This window comes from Protopterus annectens, chromosome 7.part0 (assembly GCF_019279795.1).
Source record: "Protopterus annectens isolate FY-2018-M chromosome 7.part0, PAN1.0, whole genome shotgun sequence".
Lineage (NCBI taxonomy): Eukaryota > Metazoa > Chordata > Ceratodontiformes > Protopteridae > Protopterus > Protopterus annectens.
Window position 1 is genome coordinate 1289159241 of NC_056739.1, and position 23363 is coordinate 1289182603.

Sequence of the window (23363 nt, forward strand, 5' to 3'; positions counted from 1 at the left end):
TATTTTTGGGTTTGTTTCATTAGTGTCTGCCTCAGTAAGGTATTTTCATACATACCAGTGTTGGTACCTTTTTCTTGTCTATCCCTTTTTCTATTTGTTTCTTACCCAGTTTGAAAGAATATTCTTAACTACCATTGTTGGTAGTCTTTTACTGCATTTTTACAGTAATCCTTTATTTAAAAAAAAAATATATATATATTTATATATTCTTACTCAGATTTTTTCTTATATGTACTTAATTGAAGCCCCTTGCTGCCTGGAAGTTGAAGTACAGTGCTTGCTATTTCAGTGCCACACTCCAGCATACTTAAACACTGCTATGCCCCACAACTAGTTCAGTGTGCTCTCCTGGGCAGGCTGCAACCCCCAAAACCCTTTGCATGTGACGTTCCTGGTCTCACCCTCTAGTAACTCTGCAGTTGGCTTAAAACCAGCCCTCCTCTTCCTGGAATGGGTAAACCAGTGATCTGCCATTTATTTAATTAATTATTTATTTATTGCATTTGTTAACCAGGAAAGTCTACTGGTCCTAGGTGAGCCCATTTTCAGTAGAGCCCCAGGGAGAAAAGCTCTACATAACATTAATACTACGTACAAGAAAAAGCACAATATACACTGTATATACAGTCTCAATGCATGGAAATAAATATTAAACACAATTGTACAAGTTATTTACAAACATTACTCATCAACATTGTGTACAGTTTGATCATTGAGGATGGTGTTAGTCAGGTAAGGTAGCAGTTTTGATTGTTACTTATTGGAGTTTTGTAGGTATAAGCAGTTGAATTCAGCAAGTCAGAGAGAGCTCCTAAGTAGTTATATTGTAGAGGGATATAATAGTGGATCAGGTGTTAGGGGGTACTATTTTGGCACAAGTACATTGTCAGAGAGAAGAGAGGTGTGATCTGAGAGACTTTTTAAAGAGAGCAGGATTACTGATTGTTCTGATAGAAGGTGGGAGGGCATTCCATAGTTTTGAGACAGTAAAAGAGTACAGCATTTGACCAGCTGCAAGATTAGGTTTTTTAACTTTCAACATCATTGTGTTTTTAGACCTTAATGGCCTGTTAGGGTGGTATATAGTCAATAAGGAGGAGAGGGAGGGGCAAGTTGAAGGCTTGTATACGAGTTTATGTGCAGTGGTTAATTGTGAGTAAGTGAGGTAGTGTAGGAGTTCGAGCCAGTTTAGCTGTTGTAGAGATAAGCAGTGGTGTGCTGAGTTTTTTTTAATTCTTTACAAATTTGGCAATCTTGTTGTAACATGAGTCCAGTTTGGTTTTCAGGGAGCACTGGCTATTGGTGAGGATTAGGGCACCGTTTAGTGGATTAGAGATGGTAGCAGGAAGGATGATGCTAGGGCATTTTTTAGCAGTAATATTAAGGTAGTATTTGTGTCTATAGAGGGTACCTAATTTTTTATGTGTTTTTTTGATGTTGCTATGGATTTGGAGGTCGAATGTTAGATTTTCATCAATATTAACTCCTAGCAGTTTGGTACTTGGAACAACTTCAGTGAGAGTATTATTATGGGATTGGAGAGAAAAATCATTCTTGTTCAGAGCGATAGTTTTTTGGGGGGAATATTAGAAGTTTGGTTTTATTGGGATTTAGAGTGAGATGGCTGTTTGACGTCCAAGTTTCGGTTGAAGAGAAAGCATTTTGGGTAAATATAGATTTGGCAGTGCAGATGATTGTAGAATCATCTGCATATTGGATAACTGTGCCATGGGTAAGGGTGGTGTGGAAGTTGTTAATGCATATACTGAAAAGGAGGGGCCTAGTATAGATCCTTAAGGTACACCTGTGGTTGTGTTGAGAAAAGGTGAGGAGGAGTGTTACCATTTGGTGGATTGTTGCCTACTGGGGAGATTGTCTGAGAACAGTTTAAGGTAAGGTATGGGGTGTGAGACCTAAGTTAGTGAGTTTTGTGAGCAGAAGCGGATGTGAAAGTCTGTCAAAGGCCTTAGAGATCTAGGAACAGTGAGGAGACTATTTAACCGGCATCCCAAGCCCTGTTTACTGTGTCCATAAAGGATATGAGAGCAGTGCAGGTACTATGACCTGGCCTGAAGCCGTGCTGTGTAGGGGGAAAGTATCTGGTTTTGGACAAGATAGTTAAAAAGTTAAGTGTGAATACATTTTTCTAATATTGTAGAGATGGGAGAGAGGATAGCAATATGTCGGAAATTAGAGATATCAGAGTTGTTGCCACCTTTATGGAGTGGAAGAACCTTTCTTCCATATGTTTGGTATACTGGCCTTCTGAATAGATCTATTGAGGAGTATGCTGATAGGGTAGAGAATGGAGTTTGCAGATAGTTGTAGAAATTCAGCAGGTAAATTGTCTGGTATGTTAGTACAAGGTTTGAGTTTATGAAGTAATTTTTTTTATAGTGGAAGTTGGTATAGGTGACAATGAGAATAGAGGAGTAGTAGAGGAGTGTGAAGTGGGAGGTTCCGGTGGGCAGGGGTCTGTAGGTGGGAAGGTAGTGGTGAGTTTAGCTATGGTGTTGATAAAATATGAATTGATGAATGAGGCTATCTCAGTGGGAGTTTTATTTGGATTAGGGTAAGGATTGTTATTTTTACCTGGATGGAGAAGGAAATTAATTGTGCTCCAAAATTTCTTTTGGTTTAGTTTGTGTTGGTCTTGAAGTCTTAGGAAGTGTTCTTTTTTTATTTTTAATCACTAGTCATTTTGCCTGATTTCGTTATTGTTTATATTCAATGAGGTTGTTTTTTTTTTTTTGCCAGGTTTTCCAAGCTTTACCCCTAGCAGGCATAATTTGCTTTGTCTGTTTGGTAAGCCAGGTTGCCTGTTTCTACTCTTTTTAGGTGAGGTGGGGCTAAAGTATTTAAAATTCTAAGAAATGTTGAATTGAAGAATTCAACAGCCTCAAGGAGCGGGAGATATTTGAGTGGGGTCCAGTTGACCCTTTGTAAGATTTCATTAAAGGTGTTTGGGGAAAAGTGAGATAAATCTCTGGATGTTATGTAGTCCTATCTCGCCTACATTCTTACCTGTGGGTTCGGAGCCGAATATCAGCTCCGACTCTGCTAAACTTTTCTAGCTTGAAGTCTTCTATTGGCTTGGTTAAGCAGGTATCCCATGGTGCACTGCGCCATATCCCCAGATCTCGTTTGCCGCTCATGTAGCTCGGACGTGGTCTCGCTCTTGGCTGTGGCTAAGTACCTTTTTCTTGTCTTGAGAAAAATTTTTGTTCATAAACAAAAAGCTATTTTCATAGCTATTGTATTTAGTGTTGTTTAAGGTTTTGGTAGTGTGCTTGTTTTGTGGTATCCCACTAACTGTTCCCTCGGGCTAGGCCCGTTTCAATTAGAGGACCTAGTCCTTTTGTCCGATGTGTTCAGTAAACCGTTGAAGTTAGAGGTTTGGTCTGTTCCCTTGCCTTGTGGTCATTAACCGTTTTAATTAGAGGTTTTTGACATTGGTTCTCTCAGTGTGTGTCTCTAGTGTGTGTGTACGGTCACTATTTATAACTGGTTCCCGCCTTTTTTTTTTTTGGTGGTGTTGAGCGTCTGTGAGTTTCTTGTCAGACTTTTTCTTAGGTTGCATTGTTGGTGTTTGTTGTGAAAGATGTCCAAAGATTCCAAGGAGCACAAACCTTCGGGTTTCAAAAAGTGCTCTCTAAATGTGGGTACAAAATGTCCATCACCGATGGGCATTTTATTTGTGTCTATTGCCTGGGAGCCATTCATCTGCAGGAGTCCTGCAGTTTTTGCCATGCGTTCAGTCCTAGAGTGCTCCAAGAGAGAAAGAATAAGCTGATCTTAAAGGGACTCTTGAAACCCTCTTTGGAAGAGGCCGTGGATTCTTCTCCCAGTGCTAAATCTAAATCATCCAAGTCAAAAAAGAGATCTCCGGCTCCGTCAGCTTCATCAGAGCCTCCGGAGAAAGTCACTAAAATTGCAGTGACCTCCTCGGCTCCACTGTCCTCGGGGCCACAGGAGGTGTCGGTGTTGATGGAACCGGCGTCGGCTCCAATTATATTGGAACTTCTTAAGAGCCGATCGCCCAGTCTCAGACCAGTTTCTCCTGAGAGGAGATCTCGATCTCCCTCCCTGTCCTCCAAATCCTCCTGGACCCTTTCGGATGTGGATGTTGATAGGGTGGTCCAGAGACGACTCCAGTCACCAGTTTTGGCAAAATTGTTTTCGGCTCCAGCGCCCATCCCGACCCCTTCTTCGATCATTCCTCCTCCGAGCGCATCTCTGTCTTTGGAGCCGGTGTGTTCCACGCTGTGTAATGTTCCTAGGCCGGTTCCGATGGCCCCTTCAGCTCCATTGGTATCGACATTGGCTCCAACCCCGTCAGCTCCGTCCTCGGGGTTCGGGACTCGGGATTATTCGGTCGGGCCCGAGGGGGACATCTCGGGACATATTTCGGTTCCGAGTCTCCCTCTCGGTGCCTCGGCTCGGGGAACTCCGACTCCCATCATGGTCTCGGAGGCTGGTCGGTCCTCGGACTCGGGGGGCCTGCCTTTGAGTCCATGCGGACTGTGCTGGCCATATCATCAGCTACATCAGGCAGGTCAGTCACTCTGTCCCCCACCACTCCAGTGAGAGCCTCTGATCACCACCTATCCATGGACAGCAGAGCACCAAGGCCTAGGGATACCCCCACGAGTGGTCCCCAACTTTCTGAGGGCCCTTCAGAGTTCGTGCCTGAGCAGCCCCCTAGAAAGAAAACATGCAAGAGGAAGCACATAGACTCCCATGATGAGTCCCTCACCTCTGATACTGACCTCGAGGAATCGGAGGGGTCCCCCAAGTCATCCTCTGATGATGTTTCCTTCTCCGACATCCTGGAGATACTGAAACAAAGAGGTGACTGGCCGTCCAAAGCCCCTTCCGAGGAGGAGTCGGTGTTCCTTAAGGCCTTTAATGCTCAGCCCTCCGCCTCCTTGGTGTCCCCACCCTTCGACGAGCTCCTTGATCTGATCTGTCGAAGGGTGTGAGAAAACCCTGATTCTGTGGAGTCCGTACCGAGGTGTCCCAACAAGTTTCTTTCTGCCCCCCAGGGCAAGGAGTTTCTGTCCAAAGGAGTCCCTGTAGATGCCATGGTGGTGGCGGCGGCCACTCAGAAGGAAGTAGCAGAGTCTTCTTCCTCCGTCCATCCTCCTAACAAGGAGTCTAGGACCATGGACCATTACGGGAAGCGTACCCTCTCATCAGCAACCTTTACCTTACTGTCGCTGAACTATCTGTCTCATTTCACTCGGATCCAGAGAGATCTCCTCAAGGAGTTAGAAGATACTCTTGCAGGTAACGTCCCTGAGGCGGTGGCCCAGACGGTTAACGCCCAGGTGTCTACCCTCAATTCCATTGTCAACTCATCCATGCGGCTCATTTCGTATGCAGCTGAGGGAGTGAGTAGGGCAGCAAGCTCAGGAGTTGCCCTTAGAAGGCAAGCCTGGCTGCGCCTGTGTCACTTCACGGAGGCCTTCAAGTCTTCCTTCACTGACGCCCCCTTTGATGGTTCTTCTTTGTTTGGAACCAAAGTGAAAGACACCCTCACCAGGTGCGAACAGGAGGGAAAGACCCTCTCTGCCGTAGGGGTCCATTTTTCCCTTCCTTCTAGGACTTACCCCAAGGCCCAGCGGGGGGGGGGTTCAAGAAATCACAGAGGTTTTTTTCCTGCCGCACAAGGTGAATCCCCCTCCAGAGACAGAGGGGGGGAGGTTATTCAGGGAGACGCCACCCTAGAGGCAGAGGGGGTCCCCACAATTTGGGAGACCGAGATTCCTTTTGCAGCTCTCCCTACTCTCGTTCCTGAGGGAGTGCCTGGCTGTGCTTATCCGGAGCCAGTCGGGGGTCAAATTTCGTTATATCCGGAAGCCTGGGAAAGCATCACCCAGAACCGATGGGTATTACGGATAATTTCCGGAGGTTATCTCATTCCCTTTACATCAGACCCCCCTTCAATCAGAAAAGTTCCAGACGTTCCACCCAGTCAAAGGGATCAAGCAGCCTCAGAGGTTTCAAAGCTGCTAGGAAAAGGAGCCATCCTGCATGTCCCCTCAGACCAAATCGGATTGGGGACGACTTACTCAAGATTCTTTTTGGTGCCGAAAAGAACAGGGGACCTGAGACCCATATTAGATCTCAGCCAACTGAACAACTACATACAGAAGTCCAAGTTCCTTATGGTCACACTACAATCGATTCTTCCATTGTTGGGAGAGGAGGTATGGATGTGCTCCATCGACCTCAAGGATGCTTACTACCATGTGAAAATGGACAGGGCATCCAGGAGTCATCTACGCTTCCAGCTGGGAGCCAGTCATTTCCAGTTTTGAGCCCTGCCCTTTGGTCTCACCACAGCCCCCAGGGTGTTCACCAAGTGTATGGCGGTGGTGACTGCTCACTTGAGACGTCAGGGATTCCGAGTGTTTCCGTATCTGGACGACTGGCTCCTTACCGCTCCCACCAGGCATCAACTAGTCCAAACCAGGGACGCTACCATCATTCTATGTCAACAGTTGGGTATAACACTAAATTGGGAAAAATCTGTTTTGTTGCCCTCACAGCTTGTCACCTTTACAGGCGCAGAATTAGACACCATTCAAATGCGAGCATTCTTACCACAGGAGAGGATCAGAGTCTTACAACAACAGATACACATCCTGATGCTCCTGAGGAAAGTGAAGGCAAGATAGGTTCTCCAACTCCTGGGGACCATGGCAGCAACAATTATGTTGGTCCCTCTAGCGAGACTGCACATGAGACTTCTCCAATGGCTCCTCTTTGTTCAGTGGTCTCTCCAAAAATTTCCACTTTCTCACCCCATTTTGCTCACAGACAGGTGCAAACAGGACCTCAGTTGGTGGCTTTGCACCAACAATTTGGATGGGGGAAGGCCCTTCGTTCCACCCATCCCGGTTGCCACGGTGACCACGGATGCCTCCCAGATTGGGGGGGGGGCATTATTTTGGCAGGACAGTCCAAGGCACATGGCAAGAGCACAAGATACATCTGCATATCAACGTCCTAGAGATGAGAGCAGTGCTACTTGCGTTGCAGGCACTTCAGAGCATTCTACCTCTAGGGACGATTGCAGTACACTTGGACAACATGTCAGTAGTGTGGTATCTAAACAAGCAAGGGGGAACCAGGTCTTACCCCCTGTGCAGAGAGGCCATGCTAGTGTGTCACTGGGTAGTAACTTCCCAACGGTTTCTGGTGGCAATGCACATTCCGGGGAAGTCCAATGTGATTGCGGACAGGCTAAGCAGAGCTATTCTGATACCTTATGAGTGGTCCCTGAATTGCCTAATTGCAGAGCGAATCTTCAGCAGATGGGGTCAGCCTTGCTGCGACCTTTTTGCCGGCCCCCTCAATGCAAAATGCAGCAGCTACTTCACACTGATCCCCCCACAGGGGGAGTCAGCCTGGGACACTCTGGTTCACGATTGGCCCTCCGGTCTGCTTTATGCTTTCCCTCCATTTCCCTTGCTGTCAAAGGTGATTCAGAAAGTGCAATCCTTGGGAAGCAGAATGATTCTGATTGCTCCACACTGGCCTCTTCAAGTCTGGTTCCCCTTTCTTCAACCATACATTGTGGACACTCCTTGGATTTTGGACCCTCAACCAGACTTACTGACACACATGTCGGGACAGTTCCACCCCTCCCTGATGACCCTTCTGTTGACAGCCTGGCTGCTCCACTTCCATCGTTAGTTAGACTCCATAAATTCTCACCAGAAGTGGTTCACATATTTTCTTCTTCTCATAAGCCATCTACTAGGAAGATTTATTCTAGCAAATGGAAGAGGTTTTCTATTTGGGCGCATACCCAAGGAATTGATCCTTACACAGCTCCAATTGCTTCAGTCTTGGAGTTTTTGTCTATGCTTTTCCATCAGGGTTCCGCATCAGCTACCATCAAAGTTCAATTGGCAGCGATCTCTAATTTTCATGTTGCTAATGAGCCTAGTCTCATGGCTCATAGACTCTGCAAAGCTTTCCTGAAGGGTACTCTGTTACTCCGTCCCCCGGTCTCCGAACCGATCATGCCCTGGGATCTCAATTTTGTTCTACAAGCCCTTACTTCACCACCTTTCGAGCCTGCCGCTACCTGTGAATTGAAATTCTTGACCTAGAAAACAGCCTTCTTAACAGCAATCACTTCAGCAAGGCGAGTTTCTGAAATTCAAGCCCTCTCCATCAAACCTCCATACTTAATCTTCCATAAGGACAGGGTTTCTCTTAGACCAAACCCTTCGTTCCTTCCTAAAGTGGTTTCTGTGTCTAATCTTAATCAATCCATTGAGTTGCCTGTGTTCTTTCCTCACTTTTCAAACAAGGCAGAATTTAAATTTCATCAGTTGGATGTACACAGGCAATTACGTTTCTATCTGCACCGAACAAAAGATATCCGGAAGTCTGATCAACTGTTTGTCTCCTTTTCGGAAAACAAAGTGGGGTCCCCCGTCTCCAAGATCACCCTGTCCATATGGATATCTAGTTGCATCTCTTTTGCCTACCACGCAGGAGGAAAAGATCTGCCATTTCCGGTCAAGGCTCACTCTACTCGGGCTGTTTCTACATCTACAGCCTATCAAGCCAGATTGTCAATGGATGATGTATGTGCTGCATCTACTTGGGCTTCTCCTCACACATTTGTTTCTCATTATAAATTGGACGTGGTTTCTAGGGGCAGGTCGTCCTTTGGCTCCACAGTTTTCAGGAGTATTTTCCTATGAGCCACCGAGGATGTAGGTGCTAGGGATGCTGTCCCACGGGTAAGAATGTAGGTGAGATAGGACTACATAGTCCATCTTGCCTCACATTCTTACTTACCCTCCCACCTTTCCCCCTTCCTGGAGGATCTGGAGGTTAGTTTTTGTATTTACAGAGTTCCCCTTACTTTAGCTTATTCTTTATCTGGATGTTGTGTATGCATGGGGTACAAATGAGTATTGCAGCAAACTAGATCTGAGTATATGGAGCAGTGCACCATGGGACACCTGCTTAGCCCAGCCAATAGAAGACTTCGAGCAAGAAAAGTTTGGTTGAGTCGGAGCCGATATTCGGCTCCGAACCCATGGATAAGAATGTGAGGCGAGATGGACTACATACATCGAACGTTATGGTGAGTACATAACTTCTTGTTTGCTTAACTTGGTATGTGCTTAGGATTGAGGTGGTCTTTCGAGTTATAAAGGCTGGTAAGTAGTCACTAATACTGTTAAGTAGTGTGCCAGAGGAAGCGATTTTGTTAGGATTGGAGTTGAGTATCCAATCCAGAATTGAGCCACTGCCTGTTTTATTGTTGGACCTGGTTATATTAATTATTAGTTGCTTATAGTTATATAGGTTTATGCTGGTGGAAGGGTCCTGATTGGAAATATCAAGCTAGTTAATGTTAACGGCCCCCTAGGGTGATGGTTTCATTTGTAATGTTATTAGTTGACCAAGCAAGAATCTCTTCAAATATAGGAAAGTTGTTGCCTGGGGGGTGTATATGGTTATGGTACAAAGGTTTTTACTGTATTAATTTTTAGAAAGGATACTAGTATCTCTGCCGTTGAGAATTGTGGGACAGGTTTTGTGTATTGATCTGCATTGAAGGTGTTTGCGTATATCAAGGCGATACCTCCTACCTCCCCCTTTTTTATGTGGTTTGTCTCTTCTGAGGCAGTTGTAATTAGGAGGTAGGAATTAGGCATCTTTGATACAAGGTTTTAACTATTTCTCAATAATGGCAGTGAAGTCTGATTTGTTTTTGTCTAACCAGGCATGTAGGTATGGTATTTTATTTATAATGTTTTGGAAATTGATGGTGGTGAAGTTCAGGGATTTTAAGGAGCTTGGGGGCTTGTAACAGGCTGGAGGTGGACCAGGGTTTGAATGCATATCACCGCATTGACATAGGTTGCTGTGGCTGGGGAGATTTACAGGTTGCAGTTTCTTTTTAATATTGAGGAGATTGTTTCGAATTGAGTTTTATTGTGGTGCTTTTGATGGGAGAGGATTTTTAGTTTGATTGGTAAGATTAAGTGTATGGCATACAAGGTAGGGCCCGCTGAGGAGAGACTGTATAAGTATGGATGTTCTTCATGTTTCACTGTTGCAATCATTACATTTGGGTTATCTGCTTGCAGGTTGCCCTCAGTCGGCCTGATTAACAAAGTCCTGAGTCCTGCGTCGGTTGCTGTCCCTTCTTGACGTCAGGTCGTCAGGGGTATAAAACATGCAGCCGACGCCATTACATCTGTATTTCTTGCCGTGTGGTGCCTGAAGCAGAAGCATTTCACAAGTGCCGGTCGTCCGACTCTTGAAATTTTCGTTTTTGAGTTTCAGAACTGAAGTTTTCAACTAAAGCTAAGTACCCCGTTGAGGAAACTTTTTCTTGCTCCTTACCGATGTCAGTAAAAGTTAATAATTGCATTACTTGTGGAAAGCAAATATCTCATAAAGATTTTCATTCGTACTGTATTCCTTGCCTAGGCCCTGACCACGACGTACCTTGCTGTGGGTTTTGTGCTTTATTTAATCAGTGCACTATCCGTCGTCGGTATATTTTCGCCTCTAAATATTTCGGTTCTCGGTTTAATTATCCAGAAATGTCGTCGGTTAGCCATCCGACTACCGGGATTCCGAAAAAATGCAAAATAAAGACAGAGACAGGCCGCCAAGGTCCAAAACTGTTGACGACATTTCTCCTAAGCTAGTCGCCAGTTCGCCGGTACGCAGTGAGGCGCTTTCACAGCCCCTGACACCCGCTACTTCTGATTTGCAGGCCTCTACTGAGACCCATTTGGAGTCCAGTATGCCGCGAGATGCTTCAACTATGGAACCCGCGGATGTCTCTACCTTGGATGGGTCTAAAGCTGCTGTGCAGGCACCGGCTTCTGAGGGTGTATTCAGGCCTACGGACTTGCATATTAAATCGACGCCTCCTTCATTACTTAGGCCTAAATCTTGATCCATGTCTAAAAATCTGACGCCCAGGCCACATGCTCAGGCCTCTATGCCTAAAAAACAAATGATAAGAATGGCTGAAGATCTAATAACTCTAATCAGGGGTAGTCAAACCCCCCCGCCTTCTAAGAGGCCTAGGACTGAGGTTGATTATGAATCTTCTGATCCGGATTCTGTTTTTTCTGACTCTTCTGATGATCTGGATTTGCCCTTACCTACTTATGAGGATTCTGATGCAGAGGACTCTATTCCCTTTGCTTCCCCAGCTGAGGGTTTTTCTTTTGGGGAAACCTTACATACTCTAAGGGAGCATTTCCACTGGGAAAGCCAGGATTTTTCTGATTCAAAACAGAGGCTTAGGGATTTCCTTCTCCTACCTCAGCGCATAGGCCTTTAGCTATTCCATCTGTACTAGACATTGTTGATGATGCTTTCTCTGAATCTAGTTTGACCCCTGATTCCCTGCCTCCTGCTCCCAGAAAACCTGACAGATACTACAGGGTCCCTGAGTCCCACAAGTTCCTTTTCAACAATCCTATTGCAGATCCAGAGACTATTTCACAGGGGCCCAAGGGCATTAAGGCTTCTACTTCTAAAAATCCTACCCCTTCTGATAGACTCCATGGTGCTGGATAGATGGGGTAAGAAGGTTTACACTTCTGCAACCTTGACCATTAGGGCTTTAAACTGCCAGCTTCATATGTTAAAATATCAGAGGCATGTTACTGGACTGCTTAAACAGAAAATGATGTTGATTCCTGACTGTGTGGAAAATAAAGAATTACAGGATTTAATGCATTCTGCTGAACAAGTTGGAAAACATACTTTGCAATGTGGTTTTGAGTCATTAGAGGCCTCTTGCAGGGCTGCTGTTACTGGGTCTGTGCTCAGAAGGCATGCTTGGCTTAAGGAGCAATCTTTGCTTGATCATGTTAAAGCTAAATTGTTAGATGCTCCTTTAAATCAGGACCACCTTTTTGGCAACAAGGCTGAGGAAGTTCTTAAAAAGATGGAAGATAAACCAAAATGTATGCAAACTGTTAAAGATTTTTTACAAGTTCAGCCTCCTAGTTTTAGTAGGCACTGGCCCTCTAAGAATTGGTCCTTTCCAGCCCTTTAATGTCTTCTCAAGCCAAACCCAGACACAGCAAAAAAAACAGTTTCAGTCCCAGGGGACTCACAGAACTAAGCAGTGCGGGGCCTCCACTTCCACGTCTGGGAGTAATAAGATACCCCCCTATGGTAAACTGTCTCAATGACGTCCTTTTAAAATTTCCAAGCACTTATCAACTGACTGCCCCTTTGGGGGGAAAGATCGCTCTTCATGCAAAGAATTGGGAACTCATTACCCAGGACAAATGTTTTTTAAATGTAGTGTCCCAGGGATACAGATTTCACTTCCACACGTTGCCAACACCAAGCGGGTGGCCAGACATACCCCCAAATCAGTGGGCAGAGGCCCCAAAACAAGTACTTTCTCTCTTAAGCTTGGGGGCTATTCAACTGGTACCAGAAGAGGAAAAGGGACAAGGTTTCTACTCAAGACTTTTCCTGGTACCCAGAAAGGACAACTCATGGCATCCTATCCTGGACCTGTGTACTCTAAACACCTTTTTGGAGATTCCAAAATTCAAGATGCTGACTCTTCACCAATTACTTCCTATGCTAGGCAAAGATGCCTGGTTGGCAACACTAGATTTAAAAGAAGCATACCTGCACATCCCTATCAGGGAATCTTGCAGATACACGCACTATCGGTTCTCTGCACTGCCCTTTGGCTTATCTACTGCGCCCAGGGTATTCACAAAGTGCCTAGCTCCAGTTATTGCATTTTGCAGGCAAAGAAATATTCAAATATACCCATACCTGGACGATTGTCTAATTCAGGCAGAAAGCCAGGACATACTTTTGAATCATCTGGCCTTTGTAAAAAGGTTTCTAACTTGTCTAGGGTACACCATAAATGAAAAGAAATCACATCTGGTACCCTGTCAACAAATTATATTCCTGGGAGCAAGCTTGAATACAACTTCCCAGATAGCTTACCTCATGCCAGAAAAGCAAATTCATTTGACAACCTACTTCAAACAGGTGGCCACAAAAACCCTGCTATTTGTAAGACAAATACTGCAAGCCTTGGGATTCATGGCCTCCTGCATTTTCTAATTCCATATGCAAGACTGCATATGGGGAAACTACAGTGGTATCTAAAAAGCCTATGGTGTCAACATTCTAAAGATCTAGAAACAATTATTCCTATCATAACTTGCCTACGCCTAGAGTTCCTTTGGTGGGCAGAGGCCTGCCACCAAAACAAGGGACTACCTTTCACACCACCCCCTGCCGCCCATACCCTAACAACAGATGCATCAGACTATGCATGGGGGGCTCAATTGGCAGGGAAGTGCATTCAGAGCAAATGGAACCCAAGTCAAATGCACCTGCATATCAATCAAAAAGAAATGTTAGCTGTACAGAATGCTCAGACAGCCTTCAAGTACCACATTCTTCCAGGACAACTAATGGTAAAGACGGACAACACCACTGTTATGTAGTACATAAACAAGCAGGGGGTACACATTCTTACCCCCTCTGCAGACTAGCCATGGCATTGTGGAACACAGCCTTGAGCTACCAAGTGCACCTACAAGCTCAATTCCTGCCAGGACAATTAAGTACCCTGGCAGATGGACTAAGCAGAAACCCACACGAGTGTAAACTGGAACCAAGGATTTTCACTATGTTGCCAAACAAATGGGGGAGCCCAGATATAGACCTGTTTACCTCTCCCCAGAACTACCAGTTGGACAAATTTAGCACAAGGACTCCCCACAAACATGCCTGGAAAGTGGATGCTCTGTCCTTCAGCGGAAAAACCTATCAGTCTGTGCCTTCCCCTCTCTCTGCTCTCCAAAGTACTACTAAAAATCAAACAGGACAAACCAAGGATGATTTTGATTGCTCCAGACTGGCCTTGCCAACACTGGTAACCCCCTCCTGTGCAGTGAGTCACAGTTATCTCCATGGCACCTGCCTCAGACTCCTTCTCTGCTGTCTCAGCAGGAGAACCAGATTCTGCACCTTCAGCTTCCAACACTGAACCTTGCAGCCTGGCTAATTACTTAATCTCTCCTTTACCATCCCTCAGCAAACCTGTGATGGATATCATTTCAGAGGCAAGGAGGCCTAGTACTAGAAAATCTTATGCTCAAAAATGGAAACGATTCTGTGCCTGGAACCAGTCTCAAGGGATGAGCACAGCAGCGCCCAATTCACCTCAGATTTTACAATACTTAACTGAGATGCTTCACAAGGGCCTGTCTTTTTTCCCCATTAAAATCCACGCCTCAGCCATTTCAGCTCATTATAACACAGAACCTCCCCTCTTCTCTCATCCACTGCTCAAGCAGTTCCTCAGAGGGGCCAAAAATTTGAGACCACCCAGGAGAGCTCCAACCCCAGCCTGAGACCTTCACTTTGTCTTGGAGAAACTCACTCTACCTCCTTTCGAGCCAGCTGCTACTGCAGACTTAAAATTTCTTTCTTGGAAAACAGCTTTCCTTTTAGCAATCACTTCAGCTAGAAGGGTATCTGAATTACAGGCCCTTATGGCAGTGGAGACTTTCATCATCTTTCATGCATACAGGGTGTCCCTCAGAACCAATCCATCCTTCATGCCCAAGGTGGTATCCAGTGTGGCTCTTAATCAGGCCATTCATTTGCCAACCTTCTTTCCCAATCCACAGAATAAAAGGGAATGTATACTGCATTCCTTAGATGTGCACAGACAACTTAGATTCTACTTGGACAGGACTAAACCTCAAAGGAAATCTGAACAGCTGCTGGTGGCATTTGCTGCATGGGCAGAGGGAAAGGCTATTTCAAAGCAAACCATTTCTAAATGGATAAACCATTGCATTCATTTCTGCTATAAGTAGCATGGAAAACCTATCCCCAGGGGATCAGAACTCACTCCACCAGGGCTGCATCTACCTCTACAGCCTTTCTCAGAGGCGTCCCTACCAGGGACATCCTAGAAGCTGCTACCTGGAGTTCTGTACACACTTTCACCAAGCATTATCATTTGCCAATTTTCTCTAAGTCCAGAGCTAGCTTTGCTACTGCAGTCTTGCAGGGCCTTATAGCTGGGCCTAATGCTATCTGAATTCCTCCTCCCAACCATAGCTTTGGGAATCTACCCAAATGTAATGACTGCAACAGTGAAACACGAAGAACATAGTACAGTTGTGTACACTTACCATAAATCTAGATGTTCGAGTGTATTCACTGTTGCAGTCCTGGTTACCCTCCCTCCAGCCCCCTAACTTCTTTTGGCTATACCTCTACTTTCCTTTACTATGCTTAAAAGCCTTTTTGGTGTATTTGCTTTTTTGTTGGAGGTATATCTTTGTGCTTTTATGTTTAATTGCTTCCCATTAGGGGGGCACCTGACATCTGGGGCAAGAAAAACTGATGTAATGGCATCGGCTGCATGTTTTATACCCCTGACGACCTGACATCATGGAAGAAGGGGCAGCAACCGACGCAGAACCCAAGACTTTGTTAATCAGGCCGACTGAGGGCAACCTGCAAGCAGATAACCCAAATGTAATGACTGCAACAGTGAATACACTCGAACATCTACATTTATGGTAAGTGTACAAAACTGTACTTTGTTGTAGAAGTACGTTTGTAAGGTATGTGGGTTATGTGACGAGATGTTAGTTGTAGAAGGAGAGAGAGGTATAGAGAGAGCAGAAATAGAATGGTTTTGGAGGTGAGAGACATTTTATAGGGCTGTGCGTTCTTATGTGTGTGAGTATGATGTTTGTAGGACTAATAAGGTGAATGGCAGTGATAGTGTTATAGGTAGCTGTTGGTAGGATAGGTAGAGCATTGAGTAGAGTTAGAGATAGAGGATAATAGGAGTAAGTAAAAAGGAATTATGTAAGGTGGGAGGAAGTAATATGGGAGCAGGGTAGATGAAGTGTAGAATAGAAGTATTTGGGGGTGTAGAGGATAGAGTAGTGGAGTAAGTGAGAGGTGCAAAGATAGTAGATAAGATAGGAGGGGTAGGAGGTGGTGGATGGAGTAATGTAGGTTAGGAGAGTGTAGTATAGGGAGGAGATTGGATAGGTTGGATAGTGGAGTAGTCTGCTTCACAGTTAACTGCTCTCGCACACCCCCAGTAGTTGAATTTGGGTTGCCAGGGCTGTAGGCAGTATACCATCCCCATACATTGTTAAGCTGGATGTAATTACTTTAAACATTTACTTGCTTATTTTTTATAGTGTAGCTCCTGCTAACCTCATCACTGTCAGCCACCAGCCCCACCTCGCCACTTGCTTGATTCATTTCCATAGATGATGGTTACCTCAACCCCAGTTACCCATTCATTGAATGGGCTTCCAGTCACTCAAAGATGAATTGCATTATAGAGATAAAACACTGATAAAAGTAGCCCAGGATGAGACTCAAGCATGGTTTTCAGCCTTCGTATGGCAGGCAGGTGCTAATTTCTTAGCTACAGTTATAACTTTCCAGGGATTGCTTTTGTATGTATGTCATGCCCTTATGTACAGTGCAGTGAAAAAGTATTTGCCCCCTTTCTGATTTCTTGCATGTTTGTCACACTTAAATGTTTCATATCATTAAACAAATGTAAATATTAGACAAAGATAACCCAAGTAAACACAAAATGCAGTTTTTAAGTGATGATTTTATTTATTAAGAAAAAAAATATCCAAATCTACATGGCCCTATGTGAAAAAGTAATTGCCCCCCTAAACCTAATAACTGGTTGTGCCACCCTTAGCAGCAACAACTGCAATCAAGCGTTTGTGATAACTGGCAATGAGTCTTTCACATCGCTGTTGAGGAATTTTGGTCCACTCTTCTTTGCAGAATTGTTTTAATTCAGCCATATTGGAGGGTTTCCAAGCATGAACTGCCTTTTTAAGGTCATGCCACAGCATCTCAATTGGATTCATGTCCGGACTTTGACTAGGCCACTACAAAACCTTCATTTTGTTTTTTTTCTAAGCCATTCAGAGGTGGACTTGCTGGTGTGTTTTGGATCATTGTCCAGATGCAGAACCCAAGTGCGCTTCAGCTTGAGGTCACGAACTGATGGCCGGACATTCTCCTTCAGGTTTTTTGGTAGAGAGCAGAATTCATGGTTCCATCAATCACAGCAAGTCGTCCAGGTCCAAAAGCAGCACCAGATCATCACACTACAACCACCATGTTTGACTGTTGGCATGATGTTCTTTTTCTGAAATGCTGTGTTACTTTTACGCCAGATGCACACCTCCCAAAAAGTTCAACTTTTGTTTCGTCAGTCTACAGAATATTTTCCCAAAAGTCTTGGGGATCATCAAGATTTTTTTAGGCAAAAGTGAGACGAGCCTTTATGGTCTTTTTGGTCAGCAGTGGTTTTCGCCTTGGAACTTAGCCATGCATGACGTTTTTGCCCAGTCTCTTTCTTATGGTTGAGTCATGAACACATTGACCTTAACTGAGGCAGGTGAGGCCTGCAGTTCTTTAGATGTTGTTCTGGGTTCTTTTGTGACCTCTTGGATGAGTCGACTCTGCGCTGTTGGGGTAATTTTTGTAGGCCAGCTACTGCTGGGAAGGTTCACCACTGTTCCATGTTTTCTCCATTTGTGAATAATGGCTGTCACCATAGTTAGCTAGAGTCCCAAAGCTTTAGAAATGGCTTTGTAACATTTTCCAGACTGAAATATGTCAATTACTTTGTTTCTCATCTGTTCCGGAATTTCTTTAGATCGCTGCACAATGTCTTCCTTTTTGAGATCTTTTGGCCTACTTCACTTTGTCTGATAGGTTATATTTAAGTGATCGCTTGATTCAACAGGTCTGGCAGTAATCAGGCATGGGTGTGGCTAGTGAAATTGAACTCAGCTTTCCCAAAAATGTGATTAACCACAGTTACTTCATGATTTAACAAGGGGGACAATTACTTTTTCACATAGGGCCATGTAGGTTTGGAATGTTTTTTTTCCTTAATAAATAAAATCATCACTTGAAAACTGCATTTTGTGTTTACTTGGGTTATCTTTGTCTAATATTTGTCTAATATTTAAATTTGTTTGATAATCTGAAACATTTAAGTGTGACAAACATGCAAAAAAATAAGAAATCAGGAAGGGGGCAAATACTTTTTCATTGCACTGTATGTAGCCCTTACAGTACTGTACATGAGTGCCTTTTGAAATTCTGAGGACTTCAGTTGTGATTCTCAGAGTAGCAGAACTACAGGTGCTAATGTGAGCAGAATATATACCAAATCCATGACTGTGGTATCTTGAAATATTCCCCATACTCTGAGGTAAGTGGCCTTAGAATTAGATACATAAGTAGCAGGGGTGTGGGGGCACAGCAAATATTAATTGGGTAAAGCCCCTTTGCAAAAATGCTGTAATAATGTAACAGAGTTTTGAATGCATTTTTTTTAAACTGCACATTGTTTGGACTTGCAGTTTTAGGTCTCATACTTGTGATAGGGAGCCACTGCGCAGGCTTACTTTCAGGTGGGTTATACATTCCATAGACTGTACACCTGTTGGCCTCTAGACTCGTTGAGCAGTCTAGAAAATGTATGATGTAGCAAATCTTTTTATTGAAGTTTTTTTTTTCAGGAAGATTTCCTAGTGAGATGGTGGAAGGGTTCTTCATATGTACATGGATGAGTCCATACTGGGACCAACTTCAGAAGTCCCTTACATTGATCTATTTAGTAAAGACTTGTATTACTACTTTTTATTGTCGTATGGCTGCATTTACAGTAGCTGTGTCTTATGCTATACTTGCGTACATATTCCTTCTGTTCTAAGATTACTGATGTTTACTTTTGCTATTCTTTCATCCGAGGAATTTAACATAGTTATGCTGTATCCATAAGGAATGCAGGCAAATGAAGTGTATGTACTGATAAGAGGAACAGTAAATACACTGGTGTTACTGTGCTCTGAACATCATTTGATTCATTTTGGTATGTTGATATTTTCCCAGAGTTCAATTATTACCTTAGTAATTCATTCAGTCTTTATATTTTGTATGGTATTTTTAAAGAGTTTTGGTCTAATGAGATAGTTAATATGATTAGGAAGTGCTATTTGTAGATATGATGTTGTCCTATCTAGCCTTCATTCTTTACTGATGGGTTCGGAACCAATCCTCGGTTCCATCTCAACCGCTTTCAAAAACTCGAGGTCCCCAACTAGCTTGTGGCTTACTCCATATCCCATGATGCTCTGTGGAAATCCCCAGATCTCGTTTACCACTAAACAGATTGGGCATTTCCTCAACTGACTCTGGCTACGTTTGATCCTTTTTTCATATATATATATATATATATATGTATGAGACACAACGGGCAGCCCCTCTCTCAGATGCAGTCATTCCTCCCCCAAAGGCACCAGTGTCTGCCTCCGCACAGTTGATTCCACACGTGAGACCTTAAGCCTCAGGATGCTCCATTGGGTGAACCTTATCTGTTCTGAAACCTCTCCAGAATGCCCTTCTGAAGAGGTCCCTCGGAAGAGACTATGCAAGAGGGAAGCATCTGGACTCCCTGGACGAGTCAGTCACATCTGACACAGACCTCAATGATTCAGAAGGGTCCCCACGGTCACCCTCTGAGGATGTCTCCTTTGCAGACATCTTGGAGATTCTTTAGCAGAGAGGCAGCGGGAAGCCCATCAACCCTTCTGATGAGGAGTCTGTATACCTGAAGGCTTTTGCGTCTCACCCTTCCGCCACTTGGATGTCTCCGCCTTTCGATGAACTTATGCATTTGGTTTGTCAAAAGGTGTGAGAGTCTCCAGATTCCACAGAGCCTGTTCCCTGAGGGCGAAATAAGTTTATAACAGCCTCCAAAGATAAATCTTTCCTAACAGAATGTGTCCCAGTAGATGCAATGGTGGTGGCGGCGGCCACCAAGAAGGAATTGTCAGAGACATCCTCTTCTGTCTATCCCCAGAATAAGGAGTCACGCATAATGGGCAGATATAGAAAGCGTATATTTTCTTCAGCAACCTTTACCCTCAGGTTCCTGAATTATATCACACATTTTACCAGGCTGCAGAGAGATCTCCTGAAGGAGCTAGGAGATACTCTACATGGTTCAGTAACTGTGGGGGTGTCAGACAGTGTCCTTCCAGCTTTCCACCTTAAATTCATTAGTAAACTCATCCATGAGACTCATTTCCTATGCAGCGGGTTCAGGAATTTTCCTTAGGAGATATTCCTGGATGTGCTTGTGTAACTTTGCGGAACGTTTTATGTCTTCTTGTGTTAATGCCCCTTTTGATGGCTCATCCTTGTTCCGGCCCAAAGTCAAAGACACACTAACCAGGTGTGAACAGGAAGGGAAAACTCTCTCTGCATTTGGAGTCCGTTTTTCCATACTGTCTAGCGCTGATCCCAAAGGTCAAAAGGCGGGAAAGATTTGGTTCCGAAAACCTCAGACAGTTTTCCCAGACACACATGGTGAGCCTTCCCCCAGGAGCAGAGGGGGAAGCAACAGCGAAAGACACTGATACGTGGCAGAGGGGGTCTGCAAAACCAGGGTGACAGAGAATCCTTCTCTGGTAAGCCCTTCAGTACTCCTGAAAGGAGGCCCATCTGTTCATCTCTGCAGGCAGTTGGGGGTCGTTTTTCCTTGTACCCAAATTCCTGGGTAAGAATAACAAAAGACAAATGGGTGCAAAGCATAAATGGGTGCAAAGCGTCATATCCAGAGGCTACTGTATACCCAGATAGGATCCGGAACTTACTCAAGGTTCTTTTTAGTTCCAAAGAAAACAGGGGGAACTGGAGACCCATACTGGATCTCAGCAGGTTGAACAAATCTGTCACAAAGACAAAGTTCTGAATGGTGAAACTGCAGTCGATGTTTCCCTTTTTGGGAAAAGACAATTGGATGTGCTCAGTAGACCTCCAGGATGTGTACTACCACATAGAAATGGACAGGTCATCCAGGAGTCATGTACACTTTTGGCTGGGAGCCAGTCATTACCAATTTCGAGCTCTGCCCTTTGGTTTCACTACAGCCCCCAGAGTGTTCACCAGATGTATGGCAGTAGTTATGGCTCACGTGAGGTGTCTAGGATTTCGAGTGTTACCGTATCTCGACGTCAGACTCCTAACTGCCACCACCAAGCATCTACTATCAGTAGCATGAAACACCACCCTGACACTTTGCTTCCATTCAGGGATCACAATAAATTATGGAAATTCTGCCTTATTGCCATCTCAACATATCGTTTTTATAGGCACAGATCTAAATACTATAACAATGATGGTAAAGTTGCCCCCGGAAAGAGTTCAAACCTTGTGGCTTCAGGTCTCTCTCCTTCTGAAAAGGAAGGTTCCAGCAAGGACAGTTGTAAAGATACTGGGCACCATGGTTGCACATGAGAATCTTACAATGGCTACTGTTCATTCAGTGGTCCATGCAGGAGCTACCAATGTCACATCAGATCATATTAACAGAGTCTTGCAAGAGAGACTTCCAGTGGTGGATACACTCCAATCAAGTGACCTTAAGTAGACCCTTTGTTCTTCTATAACCATTAGCAATAGTGGCCACAGATGCTTCCCAGATAAGGTGGGTGGGGCATTATCAGGGAAAATACAGTCCAAGGCACTTGGCAGGATCACAAGCTCCACTTTGCACATCAGTGTCCTAGAGATGAGAGAGGTGCTTCTTGCATTGCAAGCATTCCAGGACTCTCTCCCGATAGGAACGATTGCTATCCAGACAGACAACATGTCAGTTGCATGGTATATAAACAAACAAGAGGGAACCATATCTTACCCACTTTGTTGAGAGGCAGTGAGAGCATGGCAGTGGGCAACCTCTTCCCAACGTTTTCTGATAGCATCACACATCCCATGGAAATCCAACGTGATAGCAGACAAACTCAGCAGGGCAATTCTAATGGCCCACGAGTGGTCCCTGAAACAAGATATACTGGAAATGATTTTCCAAAAATGGGGCCAGCCTTGCTGCGAGCTTTTTGCCATGTCCATGAATGCCAAATGCAGCAGCTACTTTGCCCTAATCCCCCCTCAGGGGAGTCCCCAAGGGATGCACATGTACACGATTGGCCCTCGGGTCTCCTATACGCTTTTCCTCTCCTGCCCTTGATACCAAAAGTTCTTCAGAAAGCCAATGCGCTGGGAAGCACCTTAATACTTCTTACCCCTTACTGGCCTCTTCAAATCTGGTTCGCCTTTTTGTAGCCTCATCTTCAGGAGGAGCCCTGGATTTTGGATCCAGTTTCAGATCTTCTGACACACCCGTCAGGTACTCTCCATCCATCTCTGCAAACTGTCAAGTTGACAGCATAGCTGCTCTGATTCTAACCATAGACAGGCTTCCAGACCTTTCCCCATCAGTAAAACATATCTTGATTACTTCTCACAAAGCTTCTACGAGATTATACCTCAGTAAATGGAAAAGATTTTCTTCTTAGGCTTCAGCAAATAATCTTGACCCTTTTTCTGCACCCTTATCTTCCATTTTGGAATTTTAGCAAAGCTATTTCAGGAAGGGGCAGCTGCAGCTACTATTCCAGTGCAACTAGCTGCAATTTGCAATTTCCATGTTGCAGACGGAGGTCCAAATGTCATGTCCCACAGACTTTGTAGAGCTTTCTTGAGAGGTGCAAATCTGTTAAAACCACCTCTATCTCCAGGGAATCTAAATTTTGTCTTATCTCGCATAATCCTTTCCCCCTTTGAGCTCACTTCATCATGTGATCTAAAATTTTTTCATGGAAAACAGCTGTCTTAGTAACGATCACTTCGGCCAGACGTGTTTCAGAACTACAAGCATTGTCTATCAAACCCCCCCTATATGGTGTTCCATAAGACCAGAGTCTCTCTTCATAAGAACCCGTCCTTTCTACCAAAGGTATGCTCTGAATAAGCCTAAACCAATCTATAGACTTACCAGTTTTCTTCCCCAATTATGGCAATAAGGCAGAATATGTGTTACACTTACTAGATGTACACAGACAATTACGTTTCTACTTGCACAGAACAAAGGAACTTAGAAAGACTGACCAACTATTTGTATCATTTTCAGACTGTAAAAAAGGTGCTCCAGTAGCAAAATCTATTATATCCAGATGGTTGTCAGATTGCATCATGTTCACTTACCATTCTGTAAACAGACAACTTCCAGGCAAAATAAGAGCTCATTCTACTAGGGCTGTTTCTACCTCTTCTGCCTTTGGTGCAAAACTGCCAATTGATATGATCTGTGCTGCAGCAACATGGTCAACACCTCATACCCTTATCACTCATTATAAAGTCAATTTGACCTCCAGGGACAGAACCTCCTTTGGATCCACAGTTCTGAAGAATATTCTTCCTTGAGC

The 23363-nt window shown here is 44.3% G+C and overlaps 1 protein-coding gene across 1 annotated transcript in view; it reads left to right on the forward strand.

Annotated features, from left to right (window-relative positions):
• Nucleotides 1–23363, forward strand: part of TMF1 (TATA element modulatory factor 1) — a 1367094-nt gene that overhangs the window by 881420 nt on the left and 462311 nt on the right. The window lies entirely within an intron of this gene.